This window comes from Lissotriton helveticus, chromosome 12 (assembly GCF_964261635.1).
Source record: "Lissotriton helveticus chromosome 12, aLisHel1.1, whole genome shotgun sequence".
NCBI lineage: Eukaryota > Metazoa > Chordata > Amphibia > Caudata > Salamandridae > Lissotriton > Lissotriton helveticus.
The window spans coordinates 94,793,834-94,811,844 of record NC_136073.1 but is presented as its reverse complement, the minus strand read 5'-3'; positions in this window follow the sequence as shown (position 1 = coordinate 94,811,844).

Genomic DNA, 18,011 nt, shown 5'->3' with positions numbered 1-18,011 from the left:
GAGGTGAAGAGGACGAAGGGATATTGTGTAGGATAATAGTGGATAGTTTGGGCAGAAGTTCATGAAAGCGAGTACAGAATTTGTTAGAGATACCGAAGGAATCGCGATGTGCTGGAAAGGTTAATAAGGAATTGTTAGAAAGAAGATGTTGGTAAGTGAGAATTCCTTTGTCAATCCCTTCCTTCCAAAAGAGCGCACGATTGCGTAATTTAAGAGACTTATTATACCAAAGTGGGGTATTCATATGAAGAATAGATGGTACAGAGAATGAACAAAAAAGGGCAAGTGTTAAAGCTTTGGAGTGTTTAAAAATAGGAGAAAGTAGCTTAGGAGATGGTTGAGTGAGATTGGAGGCAATGAGGAAGGAGAAGGGGTGAAGTTGAGCCAATTCCAGAGAGCTCCAAGCCGTAATAGGAGGAGACGAGGTTTCAAGAAGAAAAGGCCAAATTTGCTTGAGAGTAAAAGCAGAATGAAAGCGTGAGATGTTGGGGAAGTTAACACCACCAAGATGTTTGGGTTGTTGAAGATGGAGGAGAGAGACTCTGGCCTTATGCTTATTCCACAGGAATTTGGAAAAGAGACTATTGATAGACTTAAAAAAGAAATGGGGTAGAGAGATAGGAAGCATGGAGAGACAGAAGTTCACAATAGGAAGGAGCATCATTTTAATAGTAGAGAGACGACCCCACCAGGAAAGAAAAAGAGGGGACCAACGTTCTATAAGAGAAGAGAGCTTTTTAAGGATATCGGAGTGATTAATTTTGATAGTTTCTCTAATAGTGTTAGCATATAAAACGCCAAGACATTTGATAGAACCAGAGTTCCATTGGAAACCAGAACCCTGAAACATGTGAGGAAGACAACATTTATTGAGGGAAAGGACTTCAGTTTTATCAATATTTAATTTGTATCCAGAAACAGAGGAATAATCATGTAATAAAGAAAAGAAAGCGGGAAGGGCAACAACAGGGTTGGAAATGTAAAGCAAAATATCGTCTGCATAAGCAGTAAACTTAATCTCAACATCTTTATAAAGAAAGCCTGAATAGGAAGAGGATTGTCTAATTTTCTCAAGGAAAGGTTCGAGTGCCAAAACAAAGAGAAGGGGGGAAAGTGGACAGCCTTGTCTGGTTCCTCTATGAAGGGGAAAAAGTCAGATTGCATACCATTAATCCATATAGAAGTAGAAGGAGCAGAATAAAGCAACTTAACAAATTTAAGAAAAGTGGGACTGAAACCGTGCCAACGAAGGGCACCAAACATAAAATCCCAGTTGACACGGTCAAATGCCTTCTCGGCGTCTAGAGTAATGGCAGCCAAGGGGTCAGCCATTTTAGCAGAAAGATGAATAATATTCAAAAATGTTCTAGAATTGTCTGTAATGGATCTTCCCTTAACAAAGCCGGATTGATGAATGTTAACCAAATTGGGGACAATAGAATTAATTTGCAAGGCCAGAATTTTCGCATACAATTTACAATCAGTATTAATGAGGGAGATGGGTCGATAATTTTTACATAGGGAAGGGTCTTTATCTTTCTTGGGGAGAAGAACTAGCATAGCCTGCGAAAAAGAACCTTTAGATTCACCAGAGGAGAGAAAGTGATTAATTAACTGAAGAAAATGAGGAATCAAGATAGATTTAAAGTGGAGAAAGAAGCGAACAGTAAAGCCATCGGGGCCAGGTGTCTTATCTTTGGGGAGAAGAGAGAGAGCAGCAAGAATTTCCTTTTCTGAAATCGGGGCATCGAGAGAAGAGAGATCCAACAAAGGATTGGGAGATTTGGGGACAGAGGTAAAGAAAGAGTCTAATTGCTCTGCAGAGGGGGAAGACTCAGGAGTATAAAGAGAGGAATAAAATTGAACAAAGCAATCCAGAATGTTAGCATCAGAAGACTGGAGCAAGCCTTGTGAATCTTTAACCGAGACTATTTTCGATTTCTGTTTTTTAATTTTGAGATAATTTGCCAGAGCCCTACCAGCTTTATTGCGACCACCATATACCTTTGCATTAAATTGAAGAAGGTGATTGGAGGCCGATTCCCAAGAATGTTTATTAAATTGCAGTTTAGCGGAAATGAGAGAGGAAAGGGAGTCAGGAGAGTTAGAAGTATAGTAAAGATGCTCTAGTTCTTTAATGCGTTTTAAATAGGAGGAAGCTTGGGATAGCGCTTTCTTTTTTTACGTGAAACAAAGTCAATAATACAACCCCGAGCAGTGGCCTTGAAAGCATCCCAAAGAAAATGAAAGTCAGAGGTGGATGGTAAGTTAGTAGTGAAAAAATCATCCATGAAATGAGTAAAGTGTTCAATGAAAGCAGGGTCAAGTAAAAGGGAGTTGTTAAAGCCCCATCTGCGGGTCTGAGGCGTGGGAGAGGGGTAGTCCATATCTAAAATAACTGGAGCATGATCTGAGATGAGGATAGAGCCTATTTCTGAGTTGGTCATGAATTGGAAAGCATGGTGGGAGAGAAAAATATAATCAATACGGGAGAGGGAATTATGCACAGGAGAAAAAAAGGAAAATTCTAGAGAGCCAGGGTGGGACAACCTCCATGAGTCTATGAGGCCTCTGGAGGAGATGGCTTTGTAGAAGGACTTTTGCATTTTGTTGGGAATGTAGCGAGCTTGAGATTTGCGGTCCAAAAAAGGGTCCATCAATTGGTTACAATCTCCCCCAACAATAAAATCATCATTTGCATTAGAAGAGAGGAGGGAGGAGAAATCATTCCAAAAGGAAGAATCAATGCCATTCGGACCATAGACATTACAGAGAGAGAGATGAACATCATTAACAATGCAGTCAAGGAACAGCCACCTGCCATTAGAGTCAATAGTTTCATTTAAAATTTGAACAGACAACGCTTTATGAAATAAAATAACAACACCATTTTTGTGATTAATAGCAGGAGAGCAAAAAACATCCCCAACCCATTGTCTGCGTAACATCGATAACTCTTGATTAGAAAGGTGTGTTTCTTGTAAAAAGGCAATTTGACATTTTAAACGAGCAAGATGAGATAAAACACATTGTTTCTTGATAGGGTTACGAAGACCCTTAACATTCCAAGAAATGAGTCGGAAACCTTTCATATGAGGCGATTAAGGGAAAAGTAAAAAGAGAGAGTAAGACAGGTAAAAAGGGAAGATATATAGAAAGAGTGGCAAGGAGAGGTAAAAACAAGCCAGATAAAGTAAAAAGAGGAACAGTGGAGGTAGTAAAGAACCCCAAGTACAAAGAGCAAAAGAAAGAGGAGGGAAGCCATCGTAGGGAGGTGAAATAAGGAGAAGTGAAGAAATATAAATGGAGGAGAAAGAGAAGAAGTGAGTAATAAGGTGGTGCCAAAAGGAAGAGGAAAAAAGAGGGAGATTGAGGTAGGTAGAGTAGAAAAAAAACACCATTGCGTCTGAGAAGAGGAAAGAAGAATAATAGAGGAAAGATGAGTGAAGTAAAGGATGCTGAGAGAGACCAAAATGGAGAAGGAAACCAAAAAGGAAAGGAAAGGAAAGGAGAGGATAATAAGGAAAAAGGAAGTGGGCGCAAAACGCTACCCAAAAAAAGACATTAAGAAGAAGGATGGCAAGGGAAACCAAAAAGGTTCCAGCCATACAGAACAATTAACGGAGAAAAGAGACAATAAAGTGAGAGCGGGAGCAGCAGGGAAAGACGACCGCACAGAAGGGAAAATGTCAAAGAGCCCGGTCCGAGGAACATGAAAGAGAAAGACAAGAATAAGAACAAGGAATAAAGGAAATAGAACCCAAGACCGAGCACGACAATATAAACAAATGGAGAAGACTTACCGAACAGTTAGGCAAGAACAACAGCGAATTGGAATATTGAAGACGAAGACAGGACAGTACGATGGGGGGGCATACAACCAGAACATAAGACGTCGAACCTAGAAGACAACGGAAGACAAGAAACCAATTAGATCATACGAAATAAAACACACAAAAAAAACAACACAAGTATGAACGATAGGCAAAGCACAGAGAGGAAGACATGAAGAAATCAAGGGTCGCCTTGTTCCATGGAGTCTTCTCTGCGAGAGTGGATGAATCTGCGGAGATCTGCCGGGTCCTCGAAGCTATAAGACCTTTCTTTGTCTGTGACCTTGAAGAAACAGGGATGAATAAGTCCGTATCTAGCATTCATGGAGCGTAGTGTAGGCCGCATATCCAGAAATTCCTTTCGACGCGTCGCAGTCTGTTTGGAGACATCCTGAGAGAAAAAAAGTTTATGTCCTGACCAAAGTAATTGCTTGTGTTGCTTGGCTGAATGCAAAACAGACATGAGGTCAGAATAAAGAAGAAAATAAGCAATAATGCCTCTAGGTTTTGAAGAAGAAGAGGAATTTTTGGGTCCAAGACGATGTGCCCTTTGAATATTCAGGTCAACATGTTTAGGCAAGCCGACTATTGGTAGGACTTGTGACTTCAAAAAGAGGATGATGTCGGACCCCTCTGAATTCTCCGGAGCGCCGTAAATACGCAGGTTATTGCGTCTATTCCTGTTTTCCAAATCCTCGGTCGTTTTCTTGAGGACTTGAACTTCTTTGGTGAGGATATCCACCTTAGCGACAACATCCTGAGCGTCGCTGATTGTTTGTTCAACATTGGTGACCCTTTGATCTAGGCTGGACCATTTGTCGTCTAACCTCTGCAGAGTAGTAGTAGTATCCGCAATAAAGGGACGAATTAGACGAAGCTCATCCATGAGGTCCTCAAGGGTAACTGGAGACTGAGATTTAGAAGGGGACGGGGGATCCGTCTTAAGACACTTGCCTGTTGTTGTAGGATCCTTGCGCGTCGAAGAAGCTGCGGTGGAGGCTTTAGTGCTGTGTGCCTGCTGCATGGTGACTGAGGCGGAAAAGCAGCGTGGGGTAAAGAGCGAAGCAGCCTACCAGGCAGTGGGGGTGAATGAAAGTAAGGCGAACTGCAGAAATGGAGACAGGAACACCCCCAATAAAGAACAATGTATCTTCGTGGCAGAGAATAGTGTACAGAGCTGAAGTAGTGAAGCACCAGGCAGGCAAGCACAATGTTAATACAAGGGCAGGAGCAAACGCCAAAAATAGTGCCAGAATACCACAAGACGCCTCAGAGAAAGTCAAAAGCCTCCTGGAACAGTAAAGTAAAGTTCATTAAAAAGTCATAGGCGGCTGAAAAGGCAGTGGAAGTATATGTGAGGAAAAACGGAAAGAAAAAAAAAACAAAATGGCGGCCGGAACCGAGGCGCCGACATTTATGCTGAATTCGGACACCAAGGATGCATTTTCGCATTCAGGAACATACCCATATGTTGGGGGGCAGTTCCGGCATCGAATTCCGCCGTTTCTGAACTGAAACGCTGTCTAAAAGCGAGACCTCCATAAATGCAGCGCCGCCGAAATCGCGGAGCTCAGGGAGGGACAGCCATCTTGTCCGCCGCGTCGCGCGCTCAACGTTTTACTTTTTAAATGTATTTCATGATGTTTTATTCCCCCAGCCTCTTAGCTCGTCTCCTCTCCGCTTTCAGGCCCCCCCACTGAGTAGAAAACATCTCTGCTCCTGAAAGAACTTTCCTATAGCATGAAAACATTTCAGTTAATTTATATACCTAACACAAGGTTGCAACATAAACATACCCAATTTAGAAATTGTCAGCCACATGCATCATTGTAGGAATTTACGATTCCTAAATTGTGAAAATTAAGAAATCGCAATTTAGGAATCGCAAATTCCTATGCATCAAGAAATCACAAAAGTTTTTGCGATTTCTTAATTTTCCTTATTTGCGATTCCTTAATTGTGAATCGCAATTAAGGAATCGCATTACATTGATTCCTATGGGCCTAGAGGCCCATAGGAATCAATGGGAAGGCATTCTCATTTTGCGAATTCGCAATTAAGGAATCGCAAAATGAGAATGCAATTTCAAGGGTGCAGGGGGGGTCCAAAGGACCCCCCCTGCACCCCTGAAATGTCACGTAAGTACATTTTACTCACAAACATGTCCATGGACATGTGTGTGTGTGAAATATACATTTAAAAAATGCACTTTTGTGCATTTTTGAAACTTTTCGCAAATTACCATGAAGGTTTACTTCATGGTAATTTTCCCCTTCCTAATTGCGAATTCGCAAATTAAAAAAAATCATGCATAGCATTTAAGAAATCGCAAAATTTGTGATTTCCTAAATGCTATCGCAATTTGAGAAATCGCAAAAAATAGCAATTTCGGAAATTGCGGGGGAAAAAAAAATGATGCATCCCAAAAAAGGTTTTTGCATTCGCAAACGGCCGAATTTTGCGATTCGCACCGTTTGCGAATGCAAAACAGCTTGATGCATGTGGCCATGTGTTCGCTACTCTTGTGCTATTTATATGGTATTATACAAGACTGTTTTATTTGTGTGTTTTGGAATTTTATAAAGCGCAAACTCGACACGAAGGTATTAAAGCTCTTCACATGAGCACCAGTTGCCTTTTTGTTTTACTAGGCATGTGTTTCCCAGCATTTCTATTGACAGCTGCCTATATGAGCCTACAAACAAGGGAATACTGGCATTTGCTAGTTGTATGAGAATTGACATAAAGAAAGGTCTCTGGATTTGATCTAATATGTTTTAAAATATTTAAAGAATAACTTTTACTACTCAATAGGCTTCCCACTGCACTGGTATGCGGGCGTGGTGCAGACAGTTCTGGAGAGGGCCTTTGTCATATGGAGGAAAGGCATGTTTACCTGACAGGCAGAACCTTAGCATCTGCAAGTCTGTTTTTAGGAGCTTCCTATGGTGCCAGAAGCATATCCAAGGCAAAGCTTACATTCACTTCATCAACAGAGGGATTACAGCAGAAATATGGGTGTATTCCAAACATGTGCTATAAACATTGTAAGATGGAAGGATGGTTTTGCGAGTTGAACTGTCACCATTGACAAATGCAGTGATTGGAAGGTCAATCGGTCAAATCTGATTATGGTCGACTGCATTCCATCCTCCTAAGATCAGTAAATTCCGTACCATTAAACTGTGTAATAGTAGCACTATTGCATTGGGTAAGGATAATACTTGTTATTTAAAGCATTTCAAAATGGTTGGAGCGTACTACATATAATCAATGTCTTATAATTACAAATTAGTTTTAACACAGGACCTCACTGGAAATCAAGAGAGTCATGAGCAGGAGCCAATAAGTTGGTAATTGTGCATTCTAACAGCACAGTTGTATCCCAGAAGATAATAGTGAATTAAATGTATTTATAGATTAAATACACTGTGTTTGTGCAACTTCTAGCCACTCCCGAAAAAAAACCATGTAACCTTCTTCAAGTTGTCACAGTGGCTCAGCAGCATATGTGCTTGTAGTAAAGATTTTGTGGCATCTGAAAGTCACAGTTTAAAATCCACTTCCTGCATAAACTACCTATCCCACTCTGTCTTCCTTTCTATCTATTCTGTGCAGGTCTCACCCCTATTTTACATTCAACATAATTCCAATAGACAAATGTACTTCACACCACAAACTTCCACCCCCACAAAATTCCACAACTATCAATTCCAATACAACCCACATAATTCACTCCACACCACAAACATCCACTACACTCCAAACCAAAACACATAGGTAAAAGACATTGTCATTTACTAACCCAATAGATACAACTTTCGCAAATGTGGGACCTTTTGCATTGCAAATGCTTGTTTTTGTATGGAAGTCTAGTCAGAGCTCATTGTGGTCATAAAGCATTGTCCTTCTACATATGAAGCTATTTGATGAGGAGAAAATATTGCATAGTTTAAATTACCCTATCAGAAGGAATCAACATTATGAACTCTATCATGCAGGATAGCTGACTGGTTTCCATCGAGTATATATATATATATATATATATATATATATATATATATATATATATTTTTTTTTTTTTCACAGATTTGCCACCCCCGGAACTCCGAAGATAACGCAAAATGACACACTAGAGGATAGCACAATTATACTTTATTGTGCCCACAGCAACGCGTTTCGGCAATGCCTTTTTCAAGTTTGGTGACCTGCGCCCAACTTTCCTTAGAAATAAAGGTCAAATGTATAGAAACAGAAAACATACTCCGTTTTCACATCCTTTGTAAACAATCAAATTCATATATAACAATAAAGTTTCAAATAAATCTAGTATGTCTTCTTAATTCATTTCGAATAAATAATCTAAACATAATTGTCACTAAAGGAAATAGTGCGATAATTAAAAAATTACATCCTGCATTACTCGAGATTCGATGTTCAACCCTATTCCCCATGTATTGCACAGAGTCAATGACATGTCTAGTTACAGAATCAAAAAGTATATGATTATTGCCCTATCTGCTGCTCATAGCGGAATTACCATCAACACCTCCCCTTCTATTCGTGGTGGCTTTTATGCGTCCGCCCCTGATTCCCATATGATAACACTTCCACAATGCGCGTGTGTTGTCTGCAGTGAAACAATTCAATAAAGTTGTACCGTTTCAATATGATTATGTGAAACTCTCTGGGTAATGTACCCAAATGAATCCAAAACATTTTAAAAGAAAAGATCACTGTCAATGGGTAATGTACCCTAAATTCAACTCATAGGTGTGCCTGGGAAGAACAAGGAAGCAGATAAATCCATTTCAAAATATCGTAATCTCTCCATCGACTTATCTAGATGCACACAGGGTATGATCAGCAAAACCTTTTTCAGTGGGGTAATGTACCCTCTTCGCACATTTATCCCAGAAATATTCAGAAATATTCACTATATTCTCTAATACGCATTTCTATTTGAAACGGAATGTGGGTGCAGGTATAACCGTGTCTGTGGTCAAAAAAGTAAGGTGAAAGAAGAAAGTGAATTCAATAAATTGAAGGTAAGTGATTCATAATGAGGAGGGGACAACAACAAATAAAATACTGTACGGGGCATATCACAATAAATGGAGCTGTTCTGAAAATATAATGATATCAGATCTTAGCGGAATGGAACAAAACCTGTATCCCATTATGCTTTCCTCCCCACCTATGGTTTGCCTCGAATCCCTGCTCTCCTCCTATACATTAAAAATTTGAAATCTTTCTAAAAAGAACCACAGTACCACTGTGATTATTGTTTTACATACATTTCCAGTCTATTTACAGTGCATGAAATAGGACATTTAACTGCCTCCTATATGGGTGGCCAGTTCCTCCCCTGAATTTAATCCATTCGGTGCGTTAGTATTCAGTTCAATAATGTACCTAGACTCAGCTACCCTTAGCGCTTTCTCACGATCACCTCCCCTGAGATGAGGATGAATCCTGTCAATACCCCAGAATGTGAGTAGTTTACTGTCACTTTGATGTTGCATCTCAAAGTGTCGTGCCACAGTGTAATTCCAATCCTTGTTATTTATGGCTTGCATATGTTGTAGAATCCGGGTTGTAAGGAGAAATGTAGTACTTCCTATGTAGCGAAAGCCACAAGGGCACTCTAGAATGTACACCATGAAATCACTAGTATAGGTGATAAATTTCTTAATCTTTTTGATTTTCTTGATTTTTGGAGACTGCCACTCTCCGCCTTGTAGCTGTCTCTGCTTGGACTGTGTCTACAGGCCTTGCAAGAGTTGCATCTTTTGAAACCGACAATGCCACCTAACCAAGTGGTGTTTTCAACAGGGGTGTTATAGCTGTGCATTAATTGGTCCCTTAGGGACCTTGATTTCCTGTATGTTAAAGGTGGAGCTTTACCAATCACAGTGCCTATTACTGGATCTGTGATTAGTAGATTCCAGTGTCGTTTCATGATGTGCCGTAAAGTGTTGGATTTGGTATTATACGTGGTGATCAATCTCGGAATCAAAGTTCCATGATTGTCTTTCTTTTTCTTACCAAAAAGTGACTCATGGCGAGGTATGTTGCTGACTTTGGATGTGGCCGTAGAAATCATATTCTCATTATAGCCCCATAGGCGGAACCTGTTTCTCATCACGTTTTGTTCCCTCACATAACCCTGCTCTGTGCTACAATTTCTCTCGGTCCGGAGAAACTCCCAATAGGGAATACTATTTTTAAGGGGAGTAGGATGATTACTAGCAGCATGGAGCAGGGTTTTCCCTGCGGTTTCCTTACGAAAAAGATTAGTGACCATTTTCCCATTCTCTATATGTATAGCTACATCCAGAAATGTACAATAAGAGGAGCTAATGGAATGAGTGAAATGTAGGTTAAGGCTGTTCCTGCCTAACTCAGTGATGAACTCCTGTGCAAGGTCCACCGGCCCTTCCCATATCAGGAACAGGTCGTCAATATACCTAATCCAGATAGGGATATGCTCGGTAAACCTGTCATTGGTTTCCACCCTGTTCCTCCCACCAGCCCAGAAAAAGATTTGCCAGGCCGGGGGCAAAATAGGTGCCCATCGCAGTCCCTGAGCGTTGTTGGTACAACGTTTTCTCAAATATGAAGATGTTCTCTTCCAAACATTATAACATCATGGCCTTCAACATTTGAGTATGTTCCCATAGCGAGAAATGACGGTTTCGAAAAAAAATACATGCATGCTTCCACCCCTTGTTGTTGATTGATACATGTATATAGGGAACACACGTCTAAGGATCTCATGTGGTAGCTGTTCTCCCATTTGATGTCATGAATTCGTCGTAAGAAGTCCCCACTGTCTTTGCAGTAAGATCGCAGTTTCACTATCACTACAAAAGGTGCCAAAAATAAATCAAGAAAGATCGATGTATTTTCCAGAAGGCCACCATTGGAAGATACAATAGGTCTTCCTGGTGGTCTAGTGGGATGTTTATGCACCTTGGCCAGGAGATAAAAACATGGCAGCCTTGGATTATCTGTCTTTAAAAATGCATACTTGTCTTTGTCCAACATGCCTTCCAATCGCCAGTTCATTAATAGATCATGATACTTTTTTATAGAGTCTTTGTATGTTACCCATCCAATCTCCTCGTAGCAGGTCACATCGCTTAATTGCCTTAAGGCTTCCTGATTATATTGTTCAATGTCCCATCCAAACCTTGTCAAGATAATCTAACTAAAACACAAAGAACCGCCCTCATCAATTTATCATCAGATCAAACAATTATCATAAAACCATCGGATAAGGGTGGAAACGTGGTTATAATGGACATTGGTAGCTGAGTATAGGTACATTATTGAATTGAATACTAAAGCAGTGAATGGATTAAATTCACGGGAGGAACTGGCCACCCATATAGGAGGCCGTTAAATGTCCTATTTCATGCACTGTAAATAGCCTGGAAATGTATGTAAAACAAGAATCACAGTGGTACTGTGGTTATTTTTAAAAAGATCTCACTTTTTTAATGTGTAGGAGGAAGGCAGGGATTTAAGGAAAACCATAGGTGGGGAGGAAAGCATAATGGGATACAGGTTTTGTTCCATTCCTCTAAGATCTGATATCATTGTATTTTCAGAACAGGTTCATTTATTGTGAAATGCCCCCTACAGTATTTGTTGTTGTCCCCTCCTCATTATGAATCACTTTTCTTCAATTTATTTAATTCACTTTCTTCTTTCATCTTACTTTTTTGACCACTGACACGGTTAAACCTGCACCCACATTCCGTTTGAAATAGAAATGCGTATTAGAGAATATAGTGAAGATTTCTGAATCCTTCTGGGATAAATGTGCGAAGAGGGTAAATTACCCCACCGAAAGAGTTTTGCTGATCATACCCTGTGTGCATCTAGATAAGTCGATGGGGAGGTTACGATATTTTGAAATGATTTTTCTGCTTCCTTGTTCTTCCCATGCACACCTATGAGTTGAATTTAGGGTACATTGCCCATTGACAGTGATCTTTTCTTTTAAAATGTTTTGGACTCATGTGGGTACATTACCCAGAGAGTTTCACATAATCACGTTGAAACGATACAACTTTATAGAATTGTTTCACTGCAGACAACACACGCACATTGTGGAAGTGTTATCATACGGGAATCAGGGGCGGACGTATAAAAGCCACCACGAATAGAAGGGGAGGTGTTGATGGTAATTCGGCTATGAGCAGCAGATGGGGCAATATTCATATACCCTTTGATTCTGTAACCAGACATGTCATCGACTCTGTGCAATACAGGTGCAATAGGGTTGAACATCGAATCTCGAGTAATGCAGGATGTAATTTTTAAATTATCGCACTATTTCCTTTAGTGACAATTATGTTTAGATTATTTATTCAAAATGAATTAGGAAGACATACTAGATTTATTTGAAACTTTATTGTAATATATGAATTTGATTGTTTACAAAGGATGTGAAAACGGAGTATGTTTTCTGTTTCTATGAATTTGACCTTTATTTCTAAGGAAAGTTGGGCACAGGTCACCAAACTTGAAAAAGGCATTGCCGAAATGCGTTGTTGTGGGCACAATAAAGTATAATTGTGCTATCCTCTGGTGTGTCATTTTGCATTATCTTAGGAGTTCCGGGGATGGCAAATTTGTGAAAAGAGTAACACGGTTGTCGTCACCGCTTTGGCACCGGTGTCGTGAGGAGGTGGATCGATGAAGCATGACGCAGCAATTTTAAATAATCCAGCAATTGTCATGTAAATGCACACTCAAGCAATAAATGGCTACCTGTCTTGCATACCTGAGACTATGAGTGGTCATTTACTTGACAAGTTCTGGAATATATATATACTAGCAACCCGTCCCGACGTTGTTCAGGTATGAATTGCTGCCGGCCAGCAGTATATTGTTTTGTAGGATTTTGTTTTGATAGCATTTCTTATCTGTGACAGGCCTGTGAAACGCTCCGATTCACAGTGCACTGCTGATGCACTTAAGAGTGCTTGTTCAGTAGTGTGTGAACTCGAGTTTCCCTACTTTATTTTTCCTTGCAATATTATATAGCGTGAACTCAACAACATAGCATTAGCACAATTTACATTACAGAAGAACACATTCATTTGTGGTAGGCACGGGGAGACAAAGCGATTTGTTTGGAATCACAGGATGTTGAGCTGATGCCGAGATTCGAACGTAGCTCCCCAGCTCTAAAGTTCGCAATTCTGGAACTTGTGGCGGGAGGTGTGTCTCAAAGTGTATGTCGGTGATGGCCATCAATGAGGGAGACCTGTGCATTTTTCAAATGGGTGGTGAAAAAATATGAGTATGTTGCTGGAGATGTGGGTTGCCGTGCCACCAATGTACTTACCAAGGGAGGGTAAACACCCATTATTCCGCAACTTTCTTTCCGCATACCATCACTACGCATACTTTCATTACGAAAGTACCATGACTCCACAATGCCATTATAACGCATGGCATTACATTTTATATGCTTTTACCACGAATACGTTTAGAACGAAATTCGTTGTAAATGCATGAATGGTAACAGTATGTTTTTTTTTAATGTTTGGATAAGTTAAGTATGGGTATAGGGGTTTATGTTTTGGGGTACTGAGGTATATATTTTGGGGTGTTTGGGTATTTTAAGGGTTCAGATATAGTTTTGGGTTATGGGGTACAGGGGTAGTTTTAGGGTTTAGGGATAGGTATGGGTTTTGGAGTACAGGGGTATTTTTAGGTTTCAGGGCTAGGTTTGGGTTTTGGGGTATAGGGGTATTTTTAGGGTCAGGGGTAGGTTTGGGTTTTGGGGTACAGGGGTATTTTCAGGGTTCAGGGCTAGGTTTGGGTTTTGAGGTACAGGGTATTTTTAGGGTTCAGGGCTAGGTTTGGGTTTTGGGGTACAGGGGTATTTTAGGGTTCAGGGGTAGGTTTGGGTTTTGGGGTATTTTTAGGGTCAGGGGTAGGTTTGGGTTTTGGGGTACAGGGGTATTTTCAGGGTTCAGGGCTAGGTTTGGGATTTGGGGTACATGGGAATTTTTAGGGTTCAGGGCTAGGTTTGGGCTTTGGGGTAAAGGGGTATTTTAGGGTTCAGGGGTAGGTTTGTGTTTTGGGGTACAGGGTTATTTTTAGGGTTCAGGGCTAGTTTTGGGTTTTGGGGTACAGGGGTATTTTAGGGTTCAGGGGTGGTTTTGGGGTACAGTGGTATTTTTAGGGTTCAGGGCTAGGTTTGGGTTTTGGGGTACAGGGGTATTTTCAGGGGTCAGGGGTAGGCTTGGGTTTTGAGGTACAGGGGTATTTATAGGGTTCAGGGCTAGGTTTGGGTTTTGGGGTACAGGGGTATTTTTAGCGTTTAGGGATAGGTTTGGGTTTTGGGGTACAGGGTATATTGATATGGTTAAGATGGGCTAGTGTTTAAGGGTGTTGGGGTATTTTAAAGAGTAAGGGTGGGTTCTGATTATGGGGTGCAGGGGTATTTAAAGGGAGCAGGGTGGGATTAGCACACAATATGAGACATGACATGAAGGGCTGAACGTACCCCACGCCCCCAGTGTTTGTCACGCCCCCAGCACACGCCCACAGCACAACGCAGACACAACCACAAGGGAATACTTTGCTGGCACGGTTCTTTTACCTTTTAAATGTATGTGGTGGGCGTCTGAATAGCCTATGTCTTTCTGCTGCAACTGCCCTTTCCAACGCTGTATTGGGTGTTGTGATTGGTGCTGTGGTTCCTGAGATTACCTGCCTCAAAGGTTTGGGCTCTCTCTTTATTATATTAGTATAGATATATATATATATATATATATATATATATACTACCTACTGGCGGGCGCCAGTAGGTAGTTATAGTTAGGACCTATTTTTCATAGAAGATCCGCAACATTCTATTTGGAATAACTTTGGCGCCGGTGGACGAATCTTCGCAAATTTCTCCGAGAAAATGGCCTGCTCCGCTCCTTCCCTGAAAGTTTGCGGGTGATTTGTGAAGCAGGAGCCGAGAAAAAAGGGGGGTCCCAAACGTGTTTTCCCCATTCATTTTTCCATAGGACCTTTAGCCAGGGCTATAGCCCGAACGGCTGAACGGAATTACACCAGATTTGGCAAAAAGGTAGAGTTCGGTTCGCAGATCACACTTTTTGTTAAATGGTGTAAATCCGTCCAGTAGTTCCTGAGAAAATCATAAGTAAAATCATAAGTATATCTATAGGCGCGTACGGTACGCGTACGGTACGTGTACAGGTCCTCGGACCATACGCGTACGTACGCGTACCTTTCCGAGCACGAGCTGCATGCTGATTGGCTGTCAACTGTCTGTCAACACTCCAAACCAGAAATTGTTGGCAGCCATCTTGTTCTCGGTAGACCGAGGCACAAGAAAGCAGTAAAACAAACGTGTAGAACACAAAAAGGGGCCAGGGTTGAACACCCTGACCCCCTAGGCCTGCTCAGGTCGTCCCACAAGGACCGCCAGGGCCCAAACATTTTTTTTTAAAATCTGGTCTGTTTTTTTTAAAATTACCCCCAGAGGGGACCAAATCCCGGGGGCATAGTGAAAAAGAAGTGTGGGGGGGCCCCCAATCCCCCTCACACTGCCCTGGAGACCGCCACCCCCCCGGGGCAAAGCAATGCAGCCCCCTGGCGCATATTGGCCCACAAGAACCCCCAGTATGCAAGGGGAATTAGTTCCCCCTCTGCAAAAGTGCCAGGGGGCTGCGTTGCAGAGAGGTGTAAAAAGGGGCATGGCCTCATTACACCTCTCTGCAACACAACCCCATGGCACATACTGGAGGTTCCTGGTGGGCTAGTTGGCCCCAAGGGACCACCAGTATGCAAGGGGAATTAGTTCCCCCTCTGCAAACGCGCCAGGAGGCTGCGTTGCAGAGAGGTATAAATAAAAAATGTTTTAATTTATATTAAAAATATGTAATGTAATTTAAAAAATAAAATATCTTACAATAAATAGTTTAAAACAATGTAGTAAATCAGTATAAAAATATAACAATTATTACATTTAAAAATTATCCTTTACAAAACCTTTGAAATTCGCTGAAAAAACCATAGGTTTCAGCGACGTTATAGTTAGGAATGAGCATTTAAAAAACTTTGCAAATTCACTGAAAAAAACATAGGTTTCACACATGTTATAGTTAGCTGGACATTTCAATCATACAAAACCATTGAAATTCACCCATTATAGGTAGTTCAGCTAACTATAACTCGCGCGCCCGCAATGCACTGCTGATGACGTCACATATTACATCACTCATGACATGGTCAGTGACATCATTCATGACATCGCTCGAGTTATAGTTAGCTGAACTAACTATAATGGGGGAATTTCAATGGTTTTGTATGAGTGAAAGTCCAGCTAACTATAACATATGTGACAAAAGGGGGTGGTGATGGTCGGAGCATCTGAACCAATCAAACACTCGGACCCAGTCAACAGATCTGGGTTAATCCATCACCGTTCTTTAGCCCACTCTGCCACCCCACTTCAGACATGGCCATATGCAAATCAGTCTGACCCTGTGCCTCATGGGAACAGTCCAGCCCGAACTGCCAAGCCATGCCTTCACTGGACATGAATCAAGCTTCCTAGGACCGGTTTCGGGCATTTCAGCCGTCTTCAGCCAAGCTTGCTTGAATCCAGGGGCAAAGTGAGCAAGGGACTCAACGTCTGAGCATACCCTGCCAACTTATGGCGAACAAAGCGGTACAAAAGGGGGTGGTGATGGATGGAGCATCTGAACCAATCAAACACTCACACCAGTCAACAGATCTGGGTTTAATCCATCACCGTTCTTTAGCCCACTCTGCCACCCCAGTTCAGACATGGCCATATGCAAATCAGTCTGACCCTGTGCCTCATGGGAACAGTCCAGCCTGAACTGCCAAGCCATGCCTTCCCTGGAACGGAATCAAGCTTCCTAGGACCGGTTTCTGGCATTTCAGCCGTCTTCAGCCAGGCTTGCTTGAATCCAGTGGCAAAGTGAGCAAGGAACACGTCTGAGCATACCCTGCCAACTGAACTGGGGTGGTGTGGAGTGCAAAAAAACTATGGATTTAGGCCCAGATCTCTGTACTGGTGTGAATGTATGACATTGTACTGCATTCTGTCCATCACTGTTGTTTTTGCATTTGTCACCCCGAGTGGGACGGTATGCTCAGACGTGAGTCACGTGCTCTCCACACCACTGGAGTCAAGCTATCCTGGCTGATGACGGCTGACAGCCAGAAAACGGACCTAGGATGCTTGATTCTGGTCCAGGGATGACATGGCTTGGCAGTTCGGGCTGGACTGTTCCCATGAGGCACAGGGTCACGGATGATTTGCATATGGCCATGTCTGAACTGGGGTGGTGTGGAGTGCAAAACAACGATGGCTTTAGGCCCAGATCTCTGTACTGGGGTGAATGTATGACATTGTACTGCATTCTGTCCATCACTGCTGTTTTTGCATTTGTCACCCCGAGTGGGACGGGTATGCTCAGACGTGAGTCCCATGCTCTCCACACCACTCCGCTCCTATCCTGAAAGTTTCGGGGTGATTCGTCAAGTGGGGCCAAAAAAAAGGGGGGTCCCAAAGTCACCGGACGCGCGTAGGGTACGCGTATCCCGTGAAAAAAAAATGAAGCCCGCTTTAGTGTTATGTAGCCCCCGGGGGGGCCAAGTCCAGAGGGCAATGTGCTTTATTATAATGGGGGGCCCAGAGGGGCCGCCCAGCCCCGGGGACCACCACCCCTGGGGCTTTAACGTTACCTATGTGGGGGGCTCACGGCCCCTCGCAGCCCCGGGGACCGCCACCCCCTGGGGCTTCTTTTATTTTCTAATAATGGGGGGCCCAGTGAGGCCCCCCCAGCCCCGGGAACCGTCACCTCCCGGGGCTTTAACATTATGTATGCGGGGGGGCTCTTGGCCCCCTGCAGCCCCGGAGACCGCCACCTCCCCGGGGCACTAAATTTTTTAATTGGGGGTGACGGAACCGCCAGTCCCGGGGACCACCACCCCCCGGGGCTTTTAAATGTTGGGAGGGGGGTCACGCGGCTCCCCTCCTGGAGCCTTGTGGTGGTTCTGGGGACCCCCACCCCCCAGGGCTGGCTCCTGCAGTGTCCCGGGTTGCCTACCCCCGGGACACTATAGTTTGCTATGGTTTTTGGAAGTGAGAGCAGGAAACCT